At 45.0% G+C, this 25,040-nt stretch overlaps 1 pseudogene; it reads left to right on the top strand.

Annotated features, from left to right (window-relative positions):
- Nucleotides 1–17,367: 17,367 nt before the first annotated feature.
- Nucleotides 17,368–18,194, top strand: LOC130833563 (insulin-induced gene 1 protein-like; annotated as a pseudogene).
- The last annotated feature ends 6,846 nt before the right edge of the window (nucleotides 18,195–25,040 follow it).

Raw genomic sequence — 25,040 nt, 5'->3', positions numbered from 1 at the left:
TGGTGAGGAAAGGAAGCTAGACCAATTTTTGGACTAAGATATTTTGGTGGACAATGGACATCCCTGACCATGAAATGGGTGAACTCTCTACATTCATGATTGGTAATCCTTTCAAAGAAGTTGTATGACATGGACCCACTGTCCAGGAGAGGAAATTACTGATCACTTGCCTCAGGACACAAGGCATGTGGGTCATAGTATCAGGACAAGATACCATCATGTCACAACTCTATTAATGAAGAATCTGATTCTGCCAGGAATTCTGAAAATGCAGAAAACCTGTAAAGAATTCTCAGTGTACTGTCTCACATATAATAGGCCCTTGTCCCCAAACCTCACCCCAGCCACAAATTAGAGAGAAGAGTGAGTCCGGGTTTGGCCCCTGCCAGCACATAGATTGTGCCTGTACCAACACCAACCAGTTCTCCAACACCCACTGGCCATCCCACAAGTCAATTCACTTCTGATGCCAAATTCTTGGAGGTAGCACATACTGAACAGGTTGAGGGCTCAGCCTTTGAGGTCAGCCCCCACTTCAAGTGATGATCACACGTCCCATGGTCAGCCATACATGTGACCAGCTGCCTATAAATTCAGAGGTTCCATGAGACCTCCTCCCACAGTCAATAAGCATTAGAGCCACCCACAGACCTCAGGAAAGCCCTTTACTTACTGTCCAAAGTTATTATAAAAGATAAAACTTTGGGAAAACCCTATGTAGGCGATGCATAGGGCAAAGAGGGAGTGGGGGTGGTGAGTCTTCATGTGCTCTCATAACACACCCCCCTCATAATTCCTTGATGTGTTCATCTCCCCTGAAGGTCTCTGAACCCAATGATTATGGGTTTTAATTGAGGGTTCTAGGTTGGCAGTTTCATTGAATCATGGGCCATCGGTAACTCAACGCTATCTCAGTACCCTCTCCTGTCCCCAGAGGGGCTGTGCGTTGATGGTTCTAACCCTGTAATCACCAGGTGGGATCTTCTGGAGTCCAGTCCCATCCGGAAGCTATCTAGGGTGCCATCCTAGACTCATCTCATGACCTATGAAGATAATAAATTGCAAGACTTTCAGGAGATATGTTCTAGGAACCAGGACAAGCATCAAACATGGATCTTTTCTTTACATTAAAGTGAAGTTCAGGGACAAGTCAGTAACCAGGGATAGGAAGTCTCAGAGATGAGGTCCCTGGTCTGGTAGGGTGCTGTGGGTTACTTTTATAAAAAGCTGGAATGTAATGATTCCTTTTGAGAGTGAGGAAGTGTCCCTGGAGTTAAAACTGTCCAAGTTCTCAGGAGAAATCCAGAGAGGGTGGCAGCACCCCTAACCCTGCTCCTCTCCTCTTACATGGTCTCCCATATTCCCCTCCCAGCCCAGCCTGTAGAAGAGAGGTGAGCAAGGACTTACCCTGCACCTGGTTTCTGTTTTCTCTCCCTGGGGTATGAACACCAGGGTGCCCAGCAGGATGAGAAGGGTTGAAAAGAGACAGAGCCAGCTCTGCCTGGGGGCCTTGCAGAAGGGCTTCTGAGGACAGCTGGGGGTGACAGAGCTTTTCACATCCCAAATGAGGGGTGGGAAGAGGCTATGAGGAGAGGAGTGAGGAAGGAGTAGAGCTGAGGTCAGTGCTGTTCCTGCAAATCTCACCCCATAACCAGGCTTCCTGCTGCTGCCTGCTGGGGCCAAATGCCCAGTAACAGGGCTACTCAGACTTGACTATGACTGTGGATCTTGTGGAGAAACAGATTGTGATTCCACAGGTGGACTTTTTGTCTGATTTGTTCCTCATGGAGCATCCCAGCACTCACAGCAGCGAATGTCAGGTGATGGACCATTAGAGAGAGATGCGAGCAAATCGAAGGACAGATAAGTGAACAGCAGTGTGTTACCTCAGGTACTCCTTTGGAGCCTCTTGTTGGTGTTGCCACACCTGGGCATCAATGCCAGTCATTCCTCACAACCCAGATTGACCTCAGAAGACAGATGTGACTCAGAACATTGTCCTGCACCCATTTTGACAGCATCTCAACTGGATGGAAACAAGCTCTTTCCCTGGAACTTTTTCAGGCATATGATGAGCCAGGCAGACTATCTACATCTAAGGCACAAACATTGATTATCTGGGTAGAAAAAAGCATAAGGGGTGTGGGCAGAGGGGAAGCAGGGAGCTGAACACATCTCCATAGCATGACCACTCACCCCCCTCACCTGGTTTCTTCAACAGGAGAGCCGCCTGTGTGAGTGCATCTCAGGGCCTGGAGGGGATCTCAGGGACCTTGAAAGATTCTCTACAGCATTCACCCCCCAACTCTGTTCTCTTCACCAATGCTTGCGGGATCAGAGGACCTGAGTCTCAACTCTCCCTTTTTCCTAACTTTATGATGAGCGGCCAGAAATCTCCCAGGAGCCCCATATCCTCAGGTGTCACCTGAAATCTGTGGTGCCCCAATTGTAGGCTGTTGTGGCCGGATTGGAGGCAAGAGATATATATTCCTTCTCCCTGCAAAGTTAAAGTCCATTGTAATAAGAATGTTAATGTGTACTTCTGACAGTTCACACTTAGCTACTTTGACCAGAGCTTCAAAGAAAGCAACCTGAGGTAGCTAAGTGGCTCGACCAGGATAAGGCCAATCACTGAAGCAAGGGGGCTTTCAGTTCCATCTGAGGAAGCAGGAGGCCTATTTGGAAGAGGGACTGTGAGTCTCCTCTGGCACTGGGGGAGCTTCCTGAGGGTGAACTTCTAGAAGCTGACACTAAAGCAATTTATACTGTTTGTTCATTTGTTTTTAATTTTGAAATTTATTTTTATTTATGTATTTATTTTGGCTGTGTTAGATCTTTGTTACTAGAGGAGCTCTTTCTCTACTTGAGACATGTGAGGGTACTCTTTCTAGTGTTGTGTGGGCTTCTCATTGCGGTGGCTTCTTTCATTACAGAGCATGGCTTCTGGGTGCCCAGGTTTCAGTAGTTGTGGCTCAAAGACTCTAGAGCTCAGGCTCCAAAGTTGGTGTCCACGGACTTAATGGCTCCCCAGCATTGGGATCTTCCTAGACCAGGGATCGAATCATGTAACCTGAGTTGTAGGGCATATTCTTCACCATTGTGCCACCAAAAAACTCCCTATTCCTTTCTTTACTACAGTTGATGGATAGCAGGTTTAAAAAGCAGTCAGGAGCCAAGGAAGCTAAAACTCTATGTGTTTCTAGACAATTTGCTTTGGTCTGTGGTGTTCAAAGCACTTGAGCCCAATCAACATGAATCTCAAAAGGACCCAAAGGGCTTTCTGAAGGCAGATACTATCATTCTCTTTTACAAAGAAAGAACGTATTGCTCAGACAGGGGAAGTGAGTTGCCCAAGATCATACGGTACATAGTGAGTTTCAAAAGCCAATCTCCTTTCATGAATACCAAGTCATTTCTGATAACACTTTTATAAATCAATAGGTATTAATAAATATTCATTAATTTATAGAATTATAGTGTTCCTACTACTGTTACCAAAATGACATTCGTTAAAAGTTGTTCTGCCAACGCATGTACAAAAATGTAACAAATATCATGTCTTTTCAACTCTCAACACAATTTATAAGATTGATGGAGAACGAAAAAAGCAACCTCTGAATTCCAAGAACTGACCTGGCATCACAGTGGGCCTTATGCTCTCTTTGTCAACATAAACATTTCACAAAACATAAACATGAGATAGGGCCATCCTTGCCCATGATGGATCAAGAGAACAATAGGACATTTGGTAATCATGTTTCAACACATACAAATTGAGCTAAATTACACAAACCATGAAAAAGACCAAGCATCCCCCTATCCTCAGTGACTGATACTTCTTTACCAACTACAGCTCTAACCTCTATCTAGTCTTCCTTTAAATGTGCCCACTGAGAGAATGGTCCCACTTCCTGACAGCAAACATCCAGAGCAGAGTCAGCATCCTGAGCTTCCTGAAATCCTCCCCCGTAGCACTTACTACAATCCCAAATTCTGCTAAGTTCTTTTTATCCTTCCCTTACTGAGACATCATACTGTTTTCCAAAGTGATTTCTATTCTTTGCTGCAATGAGTAATAAGAGTGCCTAGTTCAGCTAGGAAACGGAGTATGTCCAGTGCTCTCTGGCTAGACATATTATCAATTGCAACCATTATTCTTATTTGATACTTAAAGAAAGTAAAGCTCAGAGATGTTGAGAAATTTGCCCAAGATGACAAGAAAGTGAGTAACACCACCAACAACATCTGTGCTCTTGTTTATTTCAATAGTATGCTTGTTGTGGTCCCCATACCTCAATTTCCTCCACTGTAGTGTAACAGACATTCTCTGTTCTCCAAAGGTGCCTCCATCCCACATCTTCCCAGAGGCAGGAGCATGAAAACCTTGTCAAAGTTGCTCTACTTGGAAGAGCTGGGACCTGCTGTGTTAAGAAATGCATATAGCAGCTAAGTGACATCTGCATGCCATGGTTTCCTCCCTTGAAAGATTCTTAGGAAGATTAATAGAAAAATGCAAGCAAAATGCTAACACAGAGCCTGGCACACTAAAATGGTAGTTGCTCTTCTTTAACTGGAGTAAGAAACACCCGCCCCACTTATGACCTCAAGCCAGGGGATTTGTTGGACATCTGGGAAATGGAGCCTCATGCTCCTTCCTTTATCTTTCTGAGAGTCAGGAAAACAGCCTGCACCCAAATCTCAGGAGGCTCAAGAAGAAAAGAATGAAAGCTTTCATTCTGAGTGTCTGTCAGCCAGGTTTTTGTGTAGCTTGAGGTAGCCATTAAGAGGTAGATGGTGCTCTAATGGGTTTTATTCCTATATTTGGTAGGAGCCAGTCTCAGGACAGGAAAAGTGGAGGTGCCTCTGCTCTGCAGAACAGTGAGAAGGATACACATTTCAAGGCACCTTATTGGTTAAGGTTCTCAGTTCCACAAAAGTATCCACTCCAGTTAGTTTAATTTGAATATTATTTTATTAAAATGTAAGACAGAATGTTTGAAGCCACAGAAAGGAAAATCTGCAATAAAATTGAAGGGGAAAGGGCAGCTTTATGAAAAAGACCTCTCCCACCACTGATGCTAAGCACTGGAATCCAAAAATTCCACCTGGGCCACCTACAATGTGAGTATTGATGGTGGGGTGGGAGATGAAGGTGTGGATGTAGTGAGCATAAGGGTTAAGACAAGAATCCTGGATTCAAACCATAGGCAGTATAATTACTCGGGTCATGAACAATGTGCTCTTGCATACATTCCTTCCTCACTCTAATGTTTATGGACTGTCTCTTTTGTGTCAGGAACTGTGCTAAGTGCAAGGGATCAAGGGAAGACTTGCTGTCATGGTAGTTAGAACCCACTGGATGAGACAGAACTAAAGCAAGTAGATCCATGGGGGGAAGGTATGAGGCAGGGTGCTGCTGAGGATGGGATGGTTGAGAAGGGCTCAGAGCAGACCACACTGTTTCAGAAGAAGCCAAAGCCCAGCTGTGCATGGGTCCTCCTCAGACTTCAGACTGTCAGGAGATTGCTGTTCCCAGATTCTCTGCAAAAAGAAAGAAACTTGCTGGTTGACATCTCTGAAGCCCCAGACCTGCACAACATTCATCTTGACAGATCCTAGACTTTTCCAGAAATATGCAACCACAGTCTACCCCAGGACCACAGTGACCCACAAGAGGAAAGTGAATTTTCCAAGCCTAAGTGGGGTGCTCAGGAAAACTGTAAATCTGTTCTGTAGGGTGGCTGGCTCACTGTTCCCATTTGAGAAAGGGGGAGCACATGAGTAGGCTCACAGTAGCATAACTGGGCTTCTGGCAGTGACCTTGTGCCAAGCTGACACATGGAGGATGGGCTCAGTGTGTGGTATCTCAGGACACTGCAGCCACTTCTCCTGGGAGGCAGGGGGAGGAAAGACCCTGTGCAGGGTTGAATGGTGTGTGGCCCCCTGTGCTACACCACTTTCCCCAGCTCTATGCCTCCCACCCTGCCCTGCCTCCCTTCTTACCCCTGGTTCCATTCATGACCACGGCAGGACTTCATGCATTCTTCTTTTGTGGGGAAGTATTCTGTAGCCCAATTCCTGCGGTTGCTGCCATAGGTAAAGGCTTTGCATTCCCAGGTGTTTTCATTACAGTAGTACCAGATCAAGGGGGTCATGTGGTGACCCTTCTGTTGAGGCCTCCAGCGGACGATGGGCTGAGAAGTTACTGGGATGGGAGAGGCTCTGTGTCAGTTATGAGGATGATCATCACAGCTCGGTCTGCAAGGTCAACAACTGAAACCACCAGTTTGTTTGTCATAGAGAATGTTAGGGTTGTGGGGGAAGATCAAATGAAAAAGGCTATTTGACAACCTGCTTTCTGGGACTTATTATTAATGGTGGTAGGCAAGACACGATACAGTCAGCATGTAAAAATTAACATCTCCTTCATGTATTATTTTAAGATTATTTGTTTTGATGCCTTTGATCACCTTCAAGGAAATCTAGCAATCAAAAATTTAAAAGGGTGTACAGGTATAGAATCATTACCAAATGTCAGTAATTATTGGAGCTGAGAACCTGGATTTTATACTATTCTCTGCCCTTACGTGTATGGTAAAAATATTCCACTCTTAATAAAATCATGTGGAGGAATCAGTCTGTAATAGAGAAAGTCATGCAGAAAACATAGCAGTGTGTTTTCTATGCTTACATCACAGGAACTGTATAAATTGAATTTTGACACTATATTGATATTATGACTTAAGAAATATATACATTTATTCTTTGTCCTTTTCCTGGCACAGAATTCCTAAAATTCTTGGTAGTTCTAAAATGCTGAGAGCAATAAAAGTGTCTTTGTTATGTGAAGTAGGTGACTTTGGGGAAGACCCTAGTTATCTCAGAATGGGGAAAGTGCTGCCTGACAGGAGGGTTGGAACTTTCATGCCTACCCTCCCCATGGGTTCCATCTAAATTCCCTCAAACGGCCCACAACCTCAAGGAGGGGAGAGGAGCTGGAGGTTGAACAATCATGAATGGCTAATAATTTAAGGCACCATGACCAGGTAATGGCGCTTCCATAGAAACCTCAACACAGCAAGTCATTCCTGTTATTCATCCACTAAGGGAACAACATTGGTTATTCACTGCACCTCTGTCCCTCTCTTTGGTCCCATAGAGGCCACCTTTCACACTGCAGCCACAGGGATCCTCTCCCATTGCTGCCATGACCAGTCCCTCAGTGACTCCCCATCTCTTCCACAGCCCAATTCTTATTCTTATCCTGCAACGCTCGTCAGGATCTGTCCCATGGCCTATGTGGTCTCCTCACCTTCCCCTCTCCTCCACTCCCACCCACTCAGCTCCAGCTACCCTGGTAATTCTGTGGCTAGTTTACACCAAGCATGTTGTATCTGCAGCCTCTGTTCCAATGCCCCCTTGTCACGGAGGATTTTGCCCATCAGTGTACAGAAGGACCACAACCTCCATTATCCCCATCAGTCTCTCCCTCAACAAACTCCTAACCTAGCATAGTAGTCCCTCCTTTTGCTATTGTCTCACTCCCTCCTAGTAGGCAATTGTATTGCATATTTTGTCTACAGCTCTTTCCCTGCACAAAGAAAAATGCTTTGTCAGGACTTAATAACTATATGGCAAGGAAATGAATCTATCGTTTCCTGCTCACACCAAGCGCATAGTCATTGACCAGAATGAATGTATTTGAATTCCTGACTCCTTGATGATGGGGCAGGTCTGCATAATTATCAATCTACCTCTAACATTCTATAGGCGGAGAGGATAATAAAATAATAGTCAATAGTCAAGCAGGGGACAAGGGAAAGGGCTTTAAGACTTTACTAATATTGTGTCAACCTTGGCCCCACAAGCCAACTCACCCCATGGAGGGCTGTGTTTCTTACTTTCTCTGCAGTTGCTCTGCTCAGAGGTCCCACGTCTTTCTGATTAATTTTAATACTAAAAGAATAATTATTATTTGATACCTAAATAGTTTTTCTTTTACAAATGTATAGGTTGAGAAATGTTTTCAGATTAACACATCTTGGTGGAAAACGGACCAAATTGGCCATGAAATGTGTTTAAACTCTTGAAATTCTGGACTGGTAAGCTGTTCAAAGAACCCACATAACATGGTTCCCCTGTTCAGGTGAGGAAACTGCAGATGACTTGCCCCAGGACACAAGGCATGTGACTGGTAGTTTCAGGACAAGATACTATCATGTCACAATACATTTTGATAAGCTACCTGATTCTGTCAGGTATTCTATAAATACAGATACCTGTTAAAAGTTTCTGGGTGCAGTTTCCCACTTTCATTACTTCTCTGTCCCCAAGACACACCAGAGACCCCAAATCACAGGGAAGAGTGAGTCTGTGTTTTTCCCTGACACCAAATATATAGTGTCTCTACCAACAAAACTCAATTCCCAATACCCACTGGGCATCCCACAAGGCAATTTCCTCTGATAGTGAATCCGTGGAATTAGTGCATATCCCGCAGGTTGAGGGTTCAAGTCTGTCCTCACTTCAAATGCCCGCATATGGTCCAGAATCATTCATGCTTGTCACTAACTGGAAAAAATCGGTGGCTCTAAACCACACCTCCATGTTTAATAACCAATAGAGGCGGGGACCAAACTCAGGAAAACTGTTACTTACAGTTCCTATGTCATTATAAAGGACAAAACACAAAGAGAGGGAAGTGGAGAAGATGCATAGGGCAAACAAGGAGTAGATGTGTGCAGAGCCCCCATGCCCTAGTGGAGCACACCACCCTCAGAGCACCTCTATGTGTTCACCACCCCAAAAGCTCTCTGAACATTTAAGGATTTTTATTGCGATGTCAATAAACAGGCATATTGATTGAATCATTAGCCACTGGTGATTGATTTGCATCTCAGTACCCTCCTGTCTCCTAGAAGTGCTGTGTGGAGGGTGTTGAAAGTTCTAACCTCTAAATGCATGATTGGGGCTTTTGTTTACCAGCCCCATCCTGAGGGTCTCTCAGTTCACCTTCCTTTACTCACCCCATGTCCATAAAAAAAGACAGTAAATTCCAGGAGTTTCAGGATGTTTGTTCCAGGATCAGGAAAGTATCAAATATTGATCTTTTCATTACACTAGATGTTCAGAGACATAGCACTGGCAAGGAATAGAGAGTCTCAGGGATGGGGTACAAGATGTGGTAGAATTAGGTGGGATATATTTTTTTTAATTTTAATTTTTTTTTCCTATTGAGAGTCATGAGATATCCCTGGAGTTCAAATTTCCCAAATTCCCAGGAGAAATCTAGGCAGGATGGTAGCAACCCCTGAAACTCTGCTCCCCAGCCCCTTCCAAGTACTCCACTCATTCCCCCCAGCCTGTAGAGGAGAGATGAGCTGGGACTTACCCTGGGCATGTTTGCTCTGTTTTCCCCCCGGGGTGCAGGACACCAGAGTAACCAGGAGGACGAGAAGGGCTAAGCACAGGTAGAGCCGGCTTATCTTCATGGTCTTACAGAATGGCTTCTCAGGAAAGCTGGGGGCTGACAGAGATTTTCATCACACAGCTGAGGGTTGGGATCAGGCTATGAGGACAGAAGGGAGGAAGGGGAGGAGCTGGGGTCAGTCCTCTTTATTGCGTAAACTCCCCACCTAACCAGGATTCCTTTTCCTGTCTATTGGGGCCAAATGCTCTGTGGCAGCCCTTCTTAGGCTTGACTATGCCTGTGGGTCTCATGGAAACACAGACTGTGATTCCACATTTGGAATTTTATCCAATATGTTGATCCAGGGAGCATCTCAGCACCTAGAGCAGTGTATGACTGGAGACGGACAGTCAGTGAGTGGATGAGAGCAAATCAGACAGATAAGTGATCAGCAGTGTGTTAGCTCAGGTTCTTCTTTCAACTCTGCAGGTGTCAACCCACCTGGGCCTGAATATCCTTCACTCCCACTCCTTCCCCTACCTAACTCAGAAGATAGATGTGACACAGGACAGCTTCCAGCAACCTTTGCCACAGTTTCTCAACCAGATGGACACTTGCTCTTTACCTGGCACTGTGGTCCAGGCAGAATCTGAATTGGAAGAATGTGATATCTGCCTGTGTAAGCAAAACTGTTTACTGGATAGAAAAAAAAGAGTAAGGTGTGTGGGCAGAGGGGAAGCAGAGAACTGAACATGTCTCAAAAGCAAGACCTCCCTCCCCAATCACCTGGTTTCAAAACAGGACAGTTTCCTGTCTGAGTGGACCTCAGGGGAGCTTGAAAGGGTTGCCTGCAACATCCTCCTTCCTGCTGCTCTCTCCCGCAGAGATTTTAGAATCATAGGACTTCGGTTTGGGAACCATCTTCCTTTTCCTAACTCTGTGCTTGAGGATTGAAATCTCCCAGAGCTCTGTGTCTTCAGATGTTGCTGGATCATTGCTGCTGGCATCATGGGGTTGCTTTGGTAGCAATGGAGGCAAAATACCTTCGAGTGGAGTCAAAAATTATCCTCACTCTGGCTGTACAAATTCTTCAAGCAAAGTGTTGGTAATTTTTCTTTCTCCCTTAGAATTTCAAGCAATTTTTAATAATAATAATGATGATAATATAGAAGAAGAAGAAGAAGAAGAAGAAGAAGAAGAAGAAGAAGAAGAAGAAGAAGAAGAAGAAGAAGAAGAAGAAGAAGAAGAAGAAGAAGAAGAAGAAGAAGAAGGGAAAGAGGAAGAGGAAGGAGGAGGAGAAGAAGAAGTAATTACAGAGGATAAACTTTCGGTTTTCTATGCGTCAGGCATTATCCTTAGTATTTCCCATGTATTAGCTCATTTAATCCCCAAAAGTTCTAAAAGATGGGAGAGGAACTGGTGATATTTCTTCATGATACAGAGGAGGAACCTGAGGCAACAAGAAATAAAGTAATTGGCCTACATTTTAGAGTGTAGAGAGAGGAGTTGAATCCAGGAATCTGGTTCAGAGTCTGTGCACATGCACTCTCATGCTTTGTAAGCTGTAAAGTGTAGTGCACGTGTGAGGGATTACACACCCACAATCTCTTCACTCACTCCCGTTTCCTCACTCCCAGTGACAACCATGTAGCACTAAGCCCCCCCCAATTCACTCATCCATACATATTCAAGCAGTAATCCTTTAACACACACACACACACACACACACACACACACACACACACACACACACACAGTGCTCCACTTCCAGGGTCAAGGAGAAGGGAGCTGGGTTCAATGCCCAGAAGCCCCAGGAGTAAGCCCAGCCAAATGTCAAACAGGCACAGAGCTGGGTGCTGAGCTGCAGAGACAGGAGGGGCTGCCTTCCTGGCACAAAGACACCCTTTCCTTGACAAGGGCAGAAGTTCTCAATACAGAGCTGCCCCAGGACACAAGGGTGTGAGGACCGGGGTACTCGCAAAACAAGCCACTGTGTGTGGAGGGTCTGCTCTCTGCTGAGACCCTTCACATGTGTGATTTCACTTAGCCTCATGTCAATCCTGCAACACCTGGGATTCTCATCACAATCTGCCAACCAGAAAGCAGCGGCTCTCAGAGGTAAAGCGACTTGCTCAGGGCCCACAGCCAGCAGGTGGCCAACTTAGATTCTAGTTGAGGAGACCCTCTGGCCCTGCGCCTCTTTCTGCCTCAGTCTGTCCATCTAGACAAGGGAATAGCAGGGACTCTCCCTCTTGGCAGAGACTCCTCTTTGTTCTCCCCTCTCCTCTCTCATTTGTCTGTCTACCTCTCCCAATGTCTTCTTCTCTTCATCCTCCTCCCTCTATTCCTGGCTAGATGCCTCCAGACCCAGAATGCCGCTGATGGACCCTTACTCCCTTCACCTCCCACCACTCTGCTCATGAGTGACTGAAGTTTGTAATTACTTCGCAGGCACTGAGGGCATTTTCAGAGAAATCACAAGGCAGCAACATCACAGGGATTGTATTCTGGGTACAGAACAGTGATCCCAACACTGTGGACCCAAGGTCATAATTCTGCTTGCAATCCTCAGTTTATCCCTAAGGAAGTGAGACTCTTGGATTCCATGCCCCCTAAGGCCACTTCTTGAAATGAATGGAATTCCCCTGGGGCTGACAGAAGATGTTTAGATTTTTGTGATGTTGTGCCCTGTGAGACTTATATTCACATCCAAGTTATGGGTGGCCATTGTCTTGCTATGTGATGTAACAGCACCTCTCTTTTTGGACCTACATAGTCTTTTTCCTTAAAAGTGGTGTCGCAAATAATGTTTCATTAGGATTATTTTAAAGAATAAAATGGAAAAGCATAAACTAGGGTTCAAATATTGTTCGAATATAGAAGTATTGTTAGCTCAGAGACTACATTTACAGTTGGAAATATTTGCAAGCATATAACAGTGGTGGGTTTCATATAAAAGTATATTTCTAGAGTTGTTGGAAAAAGTAAAGGATCCAGCAGCACAATCCTGATGTTTAACAAGACCTGTGGGTATCAAACTTGAGTGAGCATCAAACTCAATTAGTTAAGTGTTGAGATTTGAGATCTCCACCCCCAGAATGCTGACTCAGTAGGACAGAGGTGGGACCTGAGTATCTGCATCTAACTGGTTTCCGGGGCTCCTGATGGTACTGCTCAGGTCCACACTTTGAAAATCAGGAAGTCATTTAAGTAGAGCTGCTCTGTTCTCATGAGGGGATCGTTCTCTCCAGTTTCCATAATCCCCATAACTCCTTGTTGTCCAACCTGCCCCCACCCCTACTCCAAGTACTTCCATCCTCATCACTCACTTGGTCTGGAAGGAATTCAAAGTTGTGAGCTTTCGGGCAGGCTCACAGTAAGTGCACTAAAAGGTAGCTTCTTCTTATTTAACCATCTCATGAAGTATTATTATTCCTATTGGGTAGATGAAGAAAATGAAGTTCAGCTAAGGGAAAGTGACTTGCTGGAGGAAAAATAGCTGAAACTCAGAAGGAAGACACTCGACAAAAACTGTAAGTCATGTGGCCCCGGTTATGTCAATGTTACAAATACACAAACACACAGACATCACACATGCAAATCTATCTGATATTAACACAGACAATGTGTCAGAGATTGTAGATGTGACTTTGTGAGTGTAACATCATATTTATCAAGAGAGGGAAGAAGGAAAACTTGAAATGGAGGTTACATGAGTCCGCTGCAGACCTGCCCACTCTTAGGTGGCTGTAACCAAGTGAACATTGAAGAACTGAGAAATTCCCAGGAACAAAAAGCATGCTTCACACCAAACAGTGGAGCTTTCTCCTCTTGGACTGTTGTACCCATTCAAACTCCCTTCTGTCCATGGAAACTTCTCACTCTGAGTATATGGACTATTTTTTTGATCTGTTACCTAGCATCTGTTTTTTATTTTCCTGATAGAGTAGCCTAATTTTGCCTGAGGAATGAGTCTTCCTCCACCCAGGACAGTAGTGATTGGGGTGCCTGTTGAAATGCCTGCCCTACTCCCAGGCAAAGAGTGGTCAATCAGATGCTCTCCCTGGAATTTTTTCATCAATGAAACACAAAATATCCCAAAATGGAGGTGATTCAGAGGAGGCATGGGAAGACCTTGGTTCTCCCTGGCTTACCATACTTTCCACACTGGGATGTTTAAGCACTCCCTTCAGTCTGTGAGCTAAACTAAATCAGTTAGTGCTGTGGGTGCCAACAGAAGCACCCAGGAGGATCTTGCTTAAGGATACAGTCACAAAGGGAGAATGGATGCCCACTACATCCCCACACTGTTCTCATAAATTCCTTCTCTTCTTTGATCAGCAAGCATCGTTTTCTGTTGCTCACAACCAGTGAGATCTAATGCCTTCACCAGAGTCACCACCAGGTTCCTCATTTTTCAATTCAGTGGCCTTTTCTGAGCCAGCAACCTCCTCTAACTCATAGGTAAGTCTCTCCTGACATAAATGTGAACAGAAGCCTTTACAAAATTTGTTTCCTGTTGGTCTCATCATGAAAAATGATGAAAAGCAGAGCTCCACTATTTGAGGAACTTGGAGTCTCCTCTGGTGAATCTCTGGGGCTTTTGAAGGCACAGCTTTCAAACCTCATTTAAGGAAAATCATCTCAGACAGAGAATGTTGATTTTGAATATTAGCCCGTGCCAGTATTGGATTTTGACCTTGGAGAAAGGCTGAAGCCTCTGAGCTTCAGCTTGTATGACTTTGAAAAGAAGAAAAACTTAATTAGAATTCATATGTTGTTTGGAGATGAAGATTTATGTGCAGGGCTTGGCTCATAGTAGGTTGTCAATAAGTGGTAACTGATATTTTGTGTTATTAATTTTATTTCCCCCAGAGTTACTTTGCAATTCTCATTGACTCCATGACTTATACAAGCACACCAGGACAGGGAACTCACTCTGCTACTATTATCCTCTGAGGTACCAGCAGTCCTCTCCTATTCTGAGCTTCCTATCATTCCTCCTATTTAAATGGGAGGAGGACTCCCTCTCTGTGGAAACCGTTCAAGGTCTCTCTGCACTGACAAATGTAAAGCTCTAGCCAACTGAACTGGCCACACACCTAATACACTGGCAGAGCCAGAGTTTGAAGCCATGGAGTCTCATCAAAGGTTTCAGTCATTACATATTTGAACTTTAATAAACATCTCATGAACAAGTGAATGCATAATCGATATCTACTCAACATCCTTGCCTAAGTGTTCTACAGGCTCCGTGGACTAAACATTGACCAAACTGAATTCACTGTCCTTCCCCCTAAAGACTTGCTTCCCCTTTCTTCCTCCTTCATCCATTCTTGGCACAATTGGAGCTCCTAAAATGTTGGAAAATTTAAAGAGATGAGAGTAAAAACAGAGTATTTTATTATGTGAGGGAGGTGATTTTTAAAAGCCCCTACCTACTCCAACAATGGGGATTGGTTGCCAGGAAACCAACTGCCTGATTAGAGGGTAGGAATTTTCATTCCCACTTCCCCCTTTACCTGCCCCCACACCTCAATGAGGGGAGAGGATTTGGAGGTTCAATCAATCACAAATGGCTATAAATTTAACGGATCATGATTTGTGATGAAGCCTCCATAGAGACCACCACAGAGCAAGGCATTCATGTAATTTAGAACTGGGATGGACCCAGGAAACAACATTGACCCATGGTCCTTCATGGCTCACCTGGGCCTCAGTCTCTGTCCTTCGCCCCCTAGAGGCCACTCTCCAAACTGCAGCTGCACAGGCCCTGATACAACTTGAGCCCTTTCCCACTGCTCCCATGACCAATCCCTCCGTGACTCCCCATCTCTCTCACAGTCAAATCATGATTCTTATAAAGTCCTACAAGGCTCCTCACGACTTGCCTCAATGGCCTCCCTGCCTTTTCCTCTTTCACTCCCCTCCCCTCCCCTCCACCCACTGAGCTCTAGCCACCCTGGACTTGCAGCTGTTGAAACACACCAAGCATTTTGTTGTTGCTGCTGTTGTTCTTTGATTTTGTTTTGTTTTATTTGTTTTGTTTTTGTTTAGTTAGTTTTTTGCAGCCTCTTCTCAACACCTCCTGATCTAGAGGGTTTCCCTAACCCTCTGCAGAATGAGCACAGCCTCCTTTATCTCCATCACTCTCACTCTTCAAAGCAAGCCTCATGACCTGGCATAGTATTTTCCCCTTTCTGTATCGTCTTTCTCCCGCCTAGAAGGCAGATTATTTTAGTAAATTTTCTTTCAGCTGTTTTCCTACTCCAAGAACTATGCTTTCTAGGGACAAGAAGCATAAAAATTTATAAAGATTTGTCAGGTGAATGAATCTCCCATTTCATACTCATGCCAAGTGCACAGTCATTGAAGAGAGAGGATAGAGCAAAATTCCTGATAGTGGCATTTCTATTTGGTGATGGCACATGTCTTTATAATTATGAGACCATTTCTAAGATTCTCTATCCTAATAGGAAAATACAATAATAGTCTGACTTGGGGACAAGGGGAAGGTCTTCATTTGACTAATATTTTACCTGCCTGGATAAAAGAGTCTTGCGCCCCACAAGCAAACTTGCAAAAGTGCTGTTTTCCTTGCTCTCCCGGTAGTTGCCTCAGGAATGGAAGAAGTTCACCAACAGTCGACTTTCTGATTAATTTCATGAAAGAGAAATGATCATTCTTTGACATAAATTTTTTTTCCATGACTTGGTGAGGAAATGAAGCTAGACAAGTTTTTGGATTAAGATATTTTGATGAACAATGGACAGCATTGACCATGAAATGGGTACACTCTTTATATTCATGATTGGTCATCCTTTCAAAGAAGTCATGTAACATGGTCCCACTGTCCAGGAGAGGAAATTACTGATCAGTTGTCTCAGGACAAAATGCATGTGGGTCGTAGGATCAAGACGAGATACCATCATGTCACAATCCAATTAATGAAGAATCTGATTCTGCCAGGAATTTTGAAAATGCAGAAAACCAGTAAGGACTTCTGAGTGCACTGTCTACATACAGTCATCCCTTGTCCCCAAACCTCAACCCAGACACAAATTATAGAGGAGAGTGTGTCCAGGTTTGGCCCCTGCCAACAAATATGTTGTTTCTGTAACAACATGAACCAATTCTTTAAAACCCACTGGGCATCCCAGAAGTGATTTCACTTGTTATTCTTAATCCACGGAGGTAACACATACTCTACAGTTTGAGGGCTCAGCCCCTGATGTCAGCCCCTACTTCAAGTAATGATCACAAATTCCATGATCACCCATATATGTGATCAACTGCCTGTAAATTCAAAGGTTCTATGACTCCTCCTCTCATATTCACTAAACATTAGAACCACTCACAGACCTCAGGAAAGCCCTTTATTTACTGTTGCAAGTTATTATAAAGATAAAACTTTGGGAAAACCCTACGTGGGAGATGCATAAGGCAAAGAAGGATTGGGGGTGGTGAGCCTCCATGCCCTCTCAGAGCACCCCCCTCACAGCCCCTTCATGTGTTCACCTCCCCTGAAGCTCTCTGAACCCAATGATTATGGATTTTAATTGAGGGTTTGAGGTAGGCAATTTGATTGAATCATTGGCCGTTGATGAATGTACTCAACCTCTGTACCCTCACCTCTCCCCAGAGGGGCTGGAAGGTGAAGGTTCTAACTCTGTAATCACCAGGTGGATCTTCTGGAGTCCAGTCCCATCCAGAAGCTATCTAAGGTGCCATCCTAGACTCATCTCATGACCTATGAAAATACTAAATTGTAAGACTTTCAGGAGGTCTGTTTTAGGAACGAGTGAAAGGATCAAACATGAATTTTTCTTTACATTAAAGTGACGTTCAGAGCCTAACTCCAGGTGGCACGGGCCTCAGCACTCCTTGGAGAGCTCCTCTTTTGGCGAGCCTGCAGGTGGGTGGCCCTCAGCCAGGAAAGCCTGTCAGACTGGTAGCTGATGCCCAGACTGGATGACTAGCCCTGGAGCGGTCCCTGCATAAAGGCGCAAAGCACAGAAGCCACCTGAGGGCCAGTGCCGGAGGGCTGGTGGCCAAAGTGGGAGCAATGTTCAACTCTTCAGGGTCAGGCCTCTCCTTGCTAGTGGCCCACAGTGCGCAGGGCGCTGACCCGGCTCACGGGCCTCAGAGCCCTGGTATGGGGGGCCGTGGTGGCAGCACCCACGCCAACTGGCACCACCATCTGGTGCAGAGGAGCCTGGTGCTGTTCTCAGTGGGGGTGGTCCTGGCCCTGGTGCCGAGCCTGCTGCCTGTCCAGAGGAATGCCACCCTGTTTCCTGAGGAAGTCATCGCTACCATCTTCTCCTCCACCTGATGGGTCCCTCGGTGCTGTGGGATGGCAGATGCTGTTGTCAGCTTGCTCTATCCCTGCATCGACCGTCAACTTGGAGAACCATACAAGTTTAGGAGGGAGTGGGCCAGCGTGATGCACTGTGTGGTGGCCTTTGTTGGCATCAACCACGCCAGTGCTAAATTGGATTTTGCCGATAATGTTCAGCTCTCCTTGACATTAGCAGCCCTGTCTTTGGGCCTTTGGTGGACATTTGACAGGTCAAGGAGTGGCCTTGGGTGTGGGATCACCATCACCTTCCTTGCCACCCTGCTCACTCAGCTGCTGGTGTACAATGGTGTTTATCAGTACACGTCCCCAGATTTCCTCTACAACTGCTCCTGGCTCCCATGCATCTTATTCTCGGGAGGTGTGACAGTGGGGAACGTAGTACGACAGCTGGCCATAGGTGTTCCTGAAAAGCCACATAGCAATTGAATCGTCAAACCCACTGGTCCTGAAGAACGGCAAGATTTGGAAAGAGAATCTGTGTACTGGATTGTGACAAAGATTATCGTTTTTCCTCAATGATATTTTCGGATTGGGCTGACTGTACAAGTGACCCCTGGAGGACACGTCTCCTGTTTAGAGTAGCAGAGCGGGCAGGTGTCCACCAGTGCGGAGATGGCTCCTTGCCTGACCACGTTTCTGCCGGGTCTGCTCTGCTCAGAGGCACCGGGTGCAGGCTGGCCGACCGCAGGGTCCCAAGGATTCGGTCTCACATGTTATTAAAAGTAAGTTGCCATATTTCCAAGCCTTGAACCAAAACTAGCTCTGGTTTCCTATCAGCACGCAGGGGATAGCTCGATGGTGCATACAAAGATGAAGTGTGGTAAAATAGGAATATTACTCATCCAAAAGATTTTTAAAATAGGTTTGTGTAAAAAAAAAAAAGAGAGAGAGAAAAGCGGCAGCAGGCATAGGGTGACAGCGCTGGGCGCCCCGTCCCGCAGCCATGCGTGCTCACAGTGCACGTCCAGGGTGTTCGTTCCCCGTGGTGTCCCGTGTAGACAGCCTTGCTGAGAGCAGAAGGCAAGGAGAGGTCGTTGTTCTGCACTGTGACGTGCTGGAATGTCCTCCTCACGTTGATGACGGTTATCCAGAATCCGTAATCATCTGGTGGGGTACCTGCCTGCCCTGTGTCTCAGTCTCAGCCAAAATAGTGTGTTGTTTCTTTGCTTCTCCAGAACAGAGATGACTGGTTTTTTCCCACAGCCCTATGGGATTTGCAATCTGTGATTGCCTTGTAAAAAGAAGCGTGCCTATGTCACTACATTAAACATTCAGTGTTTCTAAATATGCAAAGACGCAGTGAGCACAATGTATTAATTTGATGGCATAGACTATGTTAGACCCAGTCTGCAAGTACTGGGTCTTCAACTTCAAGTGTAACGTATATGAAAACCAATATGAGCCTTGTATTCTCTTAATTTTTTTTTAATGTATGAGGTGTTAAAGAGGGTTCCCCATTTCAGTGCTGCATGGAGGCAAAATTCAGCAATAATTTCATTCAGTTGTGAAGTTATTCTGTTGCTGCGCCCTCCACTGAGCCCCTGGTCTTTGAAATACTCCAGTTTTGTGGGTTTAGTAAACTTGTAATTTTTACTTACAAATTTACCTTTTTGAATATTTTAATTTTGTTTTGGTTGTTTTAAATTCTGTGAGTGTGGCTTGATGAAAAGACTCCTGTCGCAGCCGGTGGTCAGGAGCCGGGGACGTGGAGCCACTGTCCGTGGCGTGGCCTGCCCTCGGCCCCTCTCCCGTGTTGGTCCTTGTTGTGGTTTGGTTTGGTTTTGAGGAAAGTATCCCGGAGTAAATTTTAGGTTACTGTAGCTAATTTGTTTTAGAGGAATTTTGTTTAAAAGAAAATGGGATCATTCTGAACTTTACAATGTCCCCCTTATACATTTTTCTGAAAATCATCAGCTATGTGAGAAGACTTTTCAGTAAGGATGTCAGCATTTTAAGAAAAAACAGAAATTATTAGATGAGAGAGTCATTGAATCTTTCAAATATACTTGATCATGCACAAACAATGAGTATTTTTTCTCTTAAACTGGAAATAAATCTATTCTCTTAAACTGGAAATAAATGTATATCTGTTAGAAACAACGTAGCCAAGAGATGTGAATCTGAAGAATTTCGTTGCCAGTACTTTACAGCAACTATATGAACCAAAGTCATTTGAGTTTGTAAAAATGTAAAATAGTATGAACAGAATTTGCACTATACCAGATCTGAATATCTGGTGAGATTCACATTCACTCTAACTTTTAAGCATTGTGTTCTTTTGTATTCATTTTTTACTTTTATTAAAGGTTAAAAAAAAAAAAGTGAATTTCAGGGACAAGGCAGTGACCAGGGATAGAAAGTCTCAGAGATGAGGTCCCTGGTTGGCTAGGGTTCAATGCGTAGTTTTATTAAAAGCTGGAATGTAATGATTCCTTTTGAGAGCAAGGAGGTGTCCCTAGAGTGAAAACTGCCCAACTTCCCAGGAGAAATCCAAGGAGGGTGGCAGCAACCACCCAACACCTGCTCTCCAGCCCCTTACATGGACTTCCCTCATTCTCCCCACCTCACAGCCTGTATTGGAAATGTGAGCAGGGACTTACCCTGGGCCTGGTTGCTGCTTTCTTTCCCCAGGGTGGCAGCCACTAGGGTGCCCAGCAGGATGAGAAGAGCTAGCTGGCTCAACTTCAGGGCCTTGCAGGAGGGCTTCTCAGGAAAGCTAGGAGCTGACATAACTCTTCACATCCCAACTGAGGGGTGGGAAGAGGCGATGAGGAGAGGAGTAAGGAAGGGGAGGACCTGGGGTCAGTGCTGTTCCTGAAAATCTCCCCCCATAACCAGGCTCCTGCTTCTCCCTGCTGGGGTCAAATGCCCAGTAACAGCATTGCTCAGACTTGACTATGCCTGTGGGTCTTGTGGAAACACATATTGTGATTCCACAGGTGGCATTTTTGTCTGATTTGTTCCTTACGGAGAATCCTCGCACTTAGAGCAGCACATGGCAGGTGATGGGCCATCAGAGAGTAGATGAGAGAAAATCGAAAGACAGATAAGTGAACCACAGTGTGTTAGCACAGGTCCTCCTTTGGAGCTTCCCGTTGGTGTCACCACATCATTCCTCCCATCCTGGACCGACCTCTGAAGACAGGTGTGACATAGGACATCATTCTGCACCCATTGTGGCAGCATCTCAAGTGGATGGACACAAGCTCTTCCCTGGCACTTTTCCAGGTATATGGTGAGCTGGGTGGAGACTATTTCCATCTGAGGCACAAAGCTTGACTTTCTGGGTAGAAAAAATGTGTAAGGGGCATGAGCAGAGCAGAAGCAGGGAGATGAACATGTCTCTACAGCATAACCACCCAGTGCCCCTCAGCTGGTTTCAGCAAGAGGAGAGCTGGATCTCAGGGGCTGGAGTGGATCTCAGGGACCCTGCAGATTACCTGCAACAACCTCTCCCAACTCTGGTCTCTCCACCAGTGGTTTTGGGATTGGAAGACCTCTGTTTGCATCCTAGCTCTCCCTTTTCCTAACTTTATGACCTGGGGCAAGAAATATCCCAGAGCCCCAGGTCTTCAGATGTCACCTGCAATCGGTGGTGCCCTGATTGTGGGTTGTTGTGGATGGAATGGAGGCAAGAGATATATATTCCTTCTCCCTGAAAAGTCACATCCTTTGTAATAAGAATGATAACGAGTATTTCTGACAGTTAACACTTAGCTCCTTTGACCAGAGGGTCAAATAAAGCAACGTGGGGTGGGAAAGGAGCTGGACCTGGGTAAGATCAATCACTGAAGCAAGAGGGCTTTCAGTTCCCTCTGGGGAAGAAGGAGGCCTATTTGGAAGAGAAACTGTGACTCTCCTCTGGCACTGGGGGAACTTCCTGAGGGTGAACCTCTAGAAAGTGACCCTATAGCAATATGTGTTGTTTTTTACTTATTTTGAAATTTATTTTTTATTATTTATTTATTTTGGCTGCATTGGGTCTTCCTTGCTAGGGCAGGTCCTTCTCTAGTTGAGGCGAGTGGGACTACTCTTTGTAGTCGTGCGTGGGATTCTCATTATGGTGGCTTTTCTTGTTGCAGAGCATGGGTTCTAGGAGCCCAGGCTACAGTGGCCATGCCTCCCGGACTCTAGAGTGCAGGCTCTGTAGTTGATACCCATGGCTTTAATTGCTCCCCAGCATGTGGGATCTTCCCAGACCAGGGATTGAACATGTGTCCACTGCATTAGAGGGCAGATTCTTTACCATTGTGCCACCAAGAAAGTCCCTGTTCCTTTCTTTACTACAGTCGATGGAGAGAAGATTTAAAAACCAGTCAGGAGTCAAGGAAACTAAAACTCTATGTGTTTCTAGACAATTGCTTTGGTCTGTGGTGTTCAAAGCACTTGAGCAGCCTAAACAACATGGTCCTCAAGAGAACCAAAATCTGGGGCTTTCTAAGGCAGATACTATCATCCTCTTTTACAAAGAAAAAATCTGTGGCTCTGACAGGTGAAGTGACTTGCCCTATATCACACAACAACATAGCGAGTTACAAAACCCAATCTTCTTTCATGAATAAGAAATCATTTTCCAATTACTCTGTTATGTATCCATAATTATTAATAAAAATTCAATAATATACATAATTAAGGTATTCCTACTACTGTTATCAAAATGATGTTCATTAAAAAGTTGCTCTGCCAATACTTGTACACAGAAATTAACAAATATGTCTTTTTAACTCTCAACACAACTCTATAAGTTTGATGGAGAATGAAAAAGCAACCTCTGAGTTCCGAGACCTGACCTGGCATCACAGTGGGCCTTATGCACTCCTGGTCAACATAAACTTTTCACAAGTCTTAGACATGAGACAGGGCCATCCTTGTTCATGATGGATCAGGACAAAAATAGGATATTTGGTAATCATGTTTGAACACATACAAAATGAGATAAATTACACAAACCACGAAAATGATGCAGTATCACTGTATCCTCAGTGACTGCTACTTCTTTACCAAGTACAGGTCTAACCTTTATCTAGTCTTCCTTTACAGGTACTCATTCATAGAAGGACCCTACTTCCTGACACAGGCATCCCAGAGCATAGCCAGCTTCCTGAAACCCTTCCCTGAATCACCTAATACAAACCCATAGTCTATCAGTCCTTTCTCACGTTTTGTTAATAAGACATCATACTGTTTTCCAAGGTGATTCGTATTCCTTGCTGCAGTGAGTAATAAACCCAAGCAGTTCAAGTAGGAAGGAGAATGCTTATAGTGCTCTCTGGCTGGCAATATTATGAACTGCAACCATTATACTTATTTTATAATTAAAGAAAGTAAAGCTCAGAGATGTTGATAAATTTGCCCAAGACTACAAGGAAGTAACAGCACCAACATCATCTGTGCTCTTGTTTATTTCAATACTATGCTTCTTGTAGTCCCCATGCCTCAATATTCTCCACTGTAGTGAAACAGACACTCTCTGTTCTCCAAAGGTGCCTCCATCCCACATATTTCCAGAAGTAGGAACATGAAAACTTTGTCAGATCTGCTCTACCTGGGAGAGCTGGAACCTGCTGTATTAGAAAACTCATACAGCAGCTAAGTGATATCTCCATGCTGCCCTTTCATCCACTGAAGGAATCTTAGGAGGATTAATAGCAGGATGCAGGCAAAATGCTAACACAGAGCCTGGCACACTAAAAGGGTAGTTGCTCTTCTTTAACTGGAGTAATAAGACCCCTCCCAACACATAAACTCAGGGAAGGGGGTTCCTTGGAAAAATGGACAAGTAAGCCTCATGCTCCTTCCTTTCTCCTTCTGAGAATCCAGAGAACAGCCTGCACCCAAATTTGAGGGATCCAAAGAAGTAAAGAACAAAAGCTTTCATTTTGAGGTGTCTGGCAACTGGTTTTTGAGTAGCTTGTGGTGGCCAATAAGAGGTAGTTACTGCTGTCATGGGTTTGGTTCCTATACCTGGTAGGACCCAATCTGAGGACAGGATAGAAGAGATACCCACTGCTCTGCAGAATAGTGAGAACAACAGGCATTTCCAGGGACCCTATTGGTTAAGGTTCTTAGTGACAAACAACAGAATCCACTCCAGTTAGTTTAATTTGAATATGAATTTATTGAAATATAAGGCAGACTATATGAAGCCACAGAAAGGAAAATCTGCAACAACATTATGGGGGAAAGGGCTCTTTTTATTGCCAAGACCTCTGACACCACTGATGCTAAGAACTAGATGCCAGAAATTCCACCTTGGCCACCCACAGGGAGAGCAGTGATGGTGGGGAGGGGGATGAAGGTGAGAATGCATGGAGGGTGAGGGTTAAGACAAGAATCCTGGCTTCAAAACATAGGCTCTATAGTTACACGCATCATGAGCAATGTGCTCCTGCATTCATTCCATGCTTCTTGTAATATTTGTGGACTGTCTTCTTTATGCCAAGAAGTGTACTAAGTGTGAGGGATAAAGGGAAGACTTGCTGTCATGGTATTTAGAACCCACTGGATGAGACCAAACTAAGGCAAGTAGACCCATGGGGAGGGTGTAGGAGGGAAAGAGGCAGGGTTCTGCTGAGGAGGGGAGGGTTGGAAGGGACTCAGAGCAGACTGAAATGTTTCAGAAGAAGCCACAGCACAGCTGTGCATGGTTCCCCCTCAAACTTCAGACATTTGGGGGAGTACTCTGCCCAGGTTCTCTGCAACAAGAAAGGAACTTGCTGATTGACATCTCTGAGGCCCCAGACCTGGACAACATTCTTCTTAACATATCCTAGACTTTCCCAGAAATATGTAACCACAGTCCACCCCAGAACTGGAATGACCAACAAGAAGGATGTGCAATTTTGAAGCCTACGTCTGATGCTGAGGAGAAACTCAGAGCTGCTCAGTAGGGTGGCTGACTAGTGCTCCCATCTGAGAATGGGGGAGCATGTGAGTAGACTCAGATTATCATGATGGACCTTTTAGGGGTGACCTTCTGCCAAACTGGCTCAGTGTGTGGTTTCACAGGACATGGAAGCCATGTCCCCTGGGAGGCAGCGAGGAGGAAATACCCTGTGCAGGTGTGAGTGGTGTGTGGTCTTCTGAGCTCCACCTCTTTCCCTAGCCCTTCTGCTCCCATCCTGCCATGCCCCCTTCTTTACCCTTGGGCCCCTGCATGACCACCAGAGGCCTTCATTCATTCTTCTTTGTTGAGGAAGTGTTTCCTCTTCCACCTCCCGTGGTAGCTGACATACCTAGAGACCTTGATTCCCCGATGTCGGTGTTGCAGTA

This window comes from Hippopotamus amphibius, chromosome 12, assembly GCF_030028045.1.
Source record: "Hippopotamus amphibius kiboko isolate mHipAmp2 chromosome 12, mHipAmp2.hap2, whole genome shotgun sequence".
In the NCBI taxonomy this organism is placed as follows: Eukaryota; Metazoa; Chordata; class Mammalia; order Artiodactyla; family Hippopotamidae; genus Hippopotamus; species Hippopotamus amphibius.
Note: the sequence above shows the minus strand (reverse complement) of the source record. Positions and strands in the feature narration are given on the sequence as shown.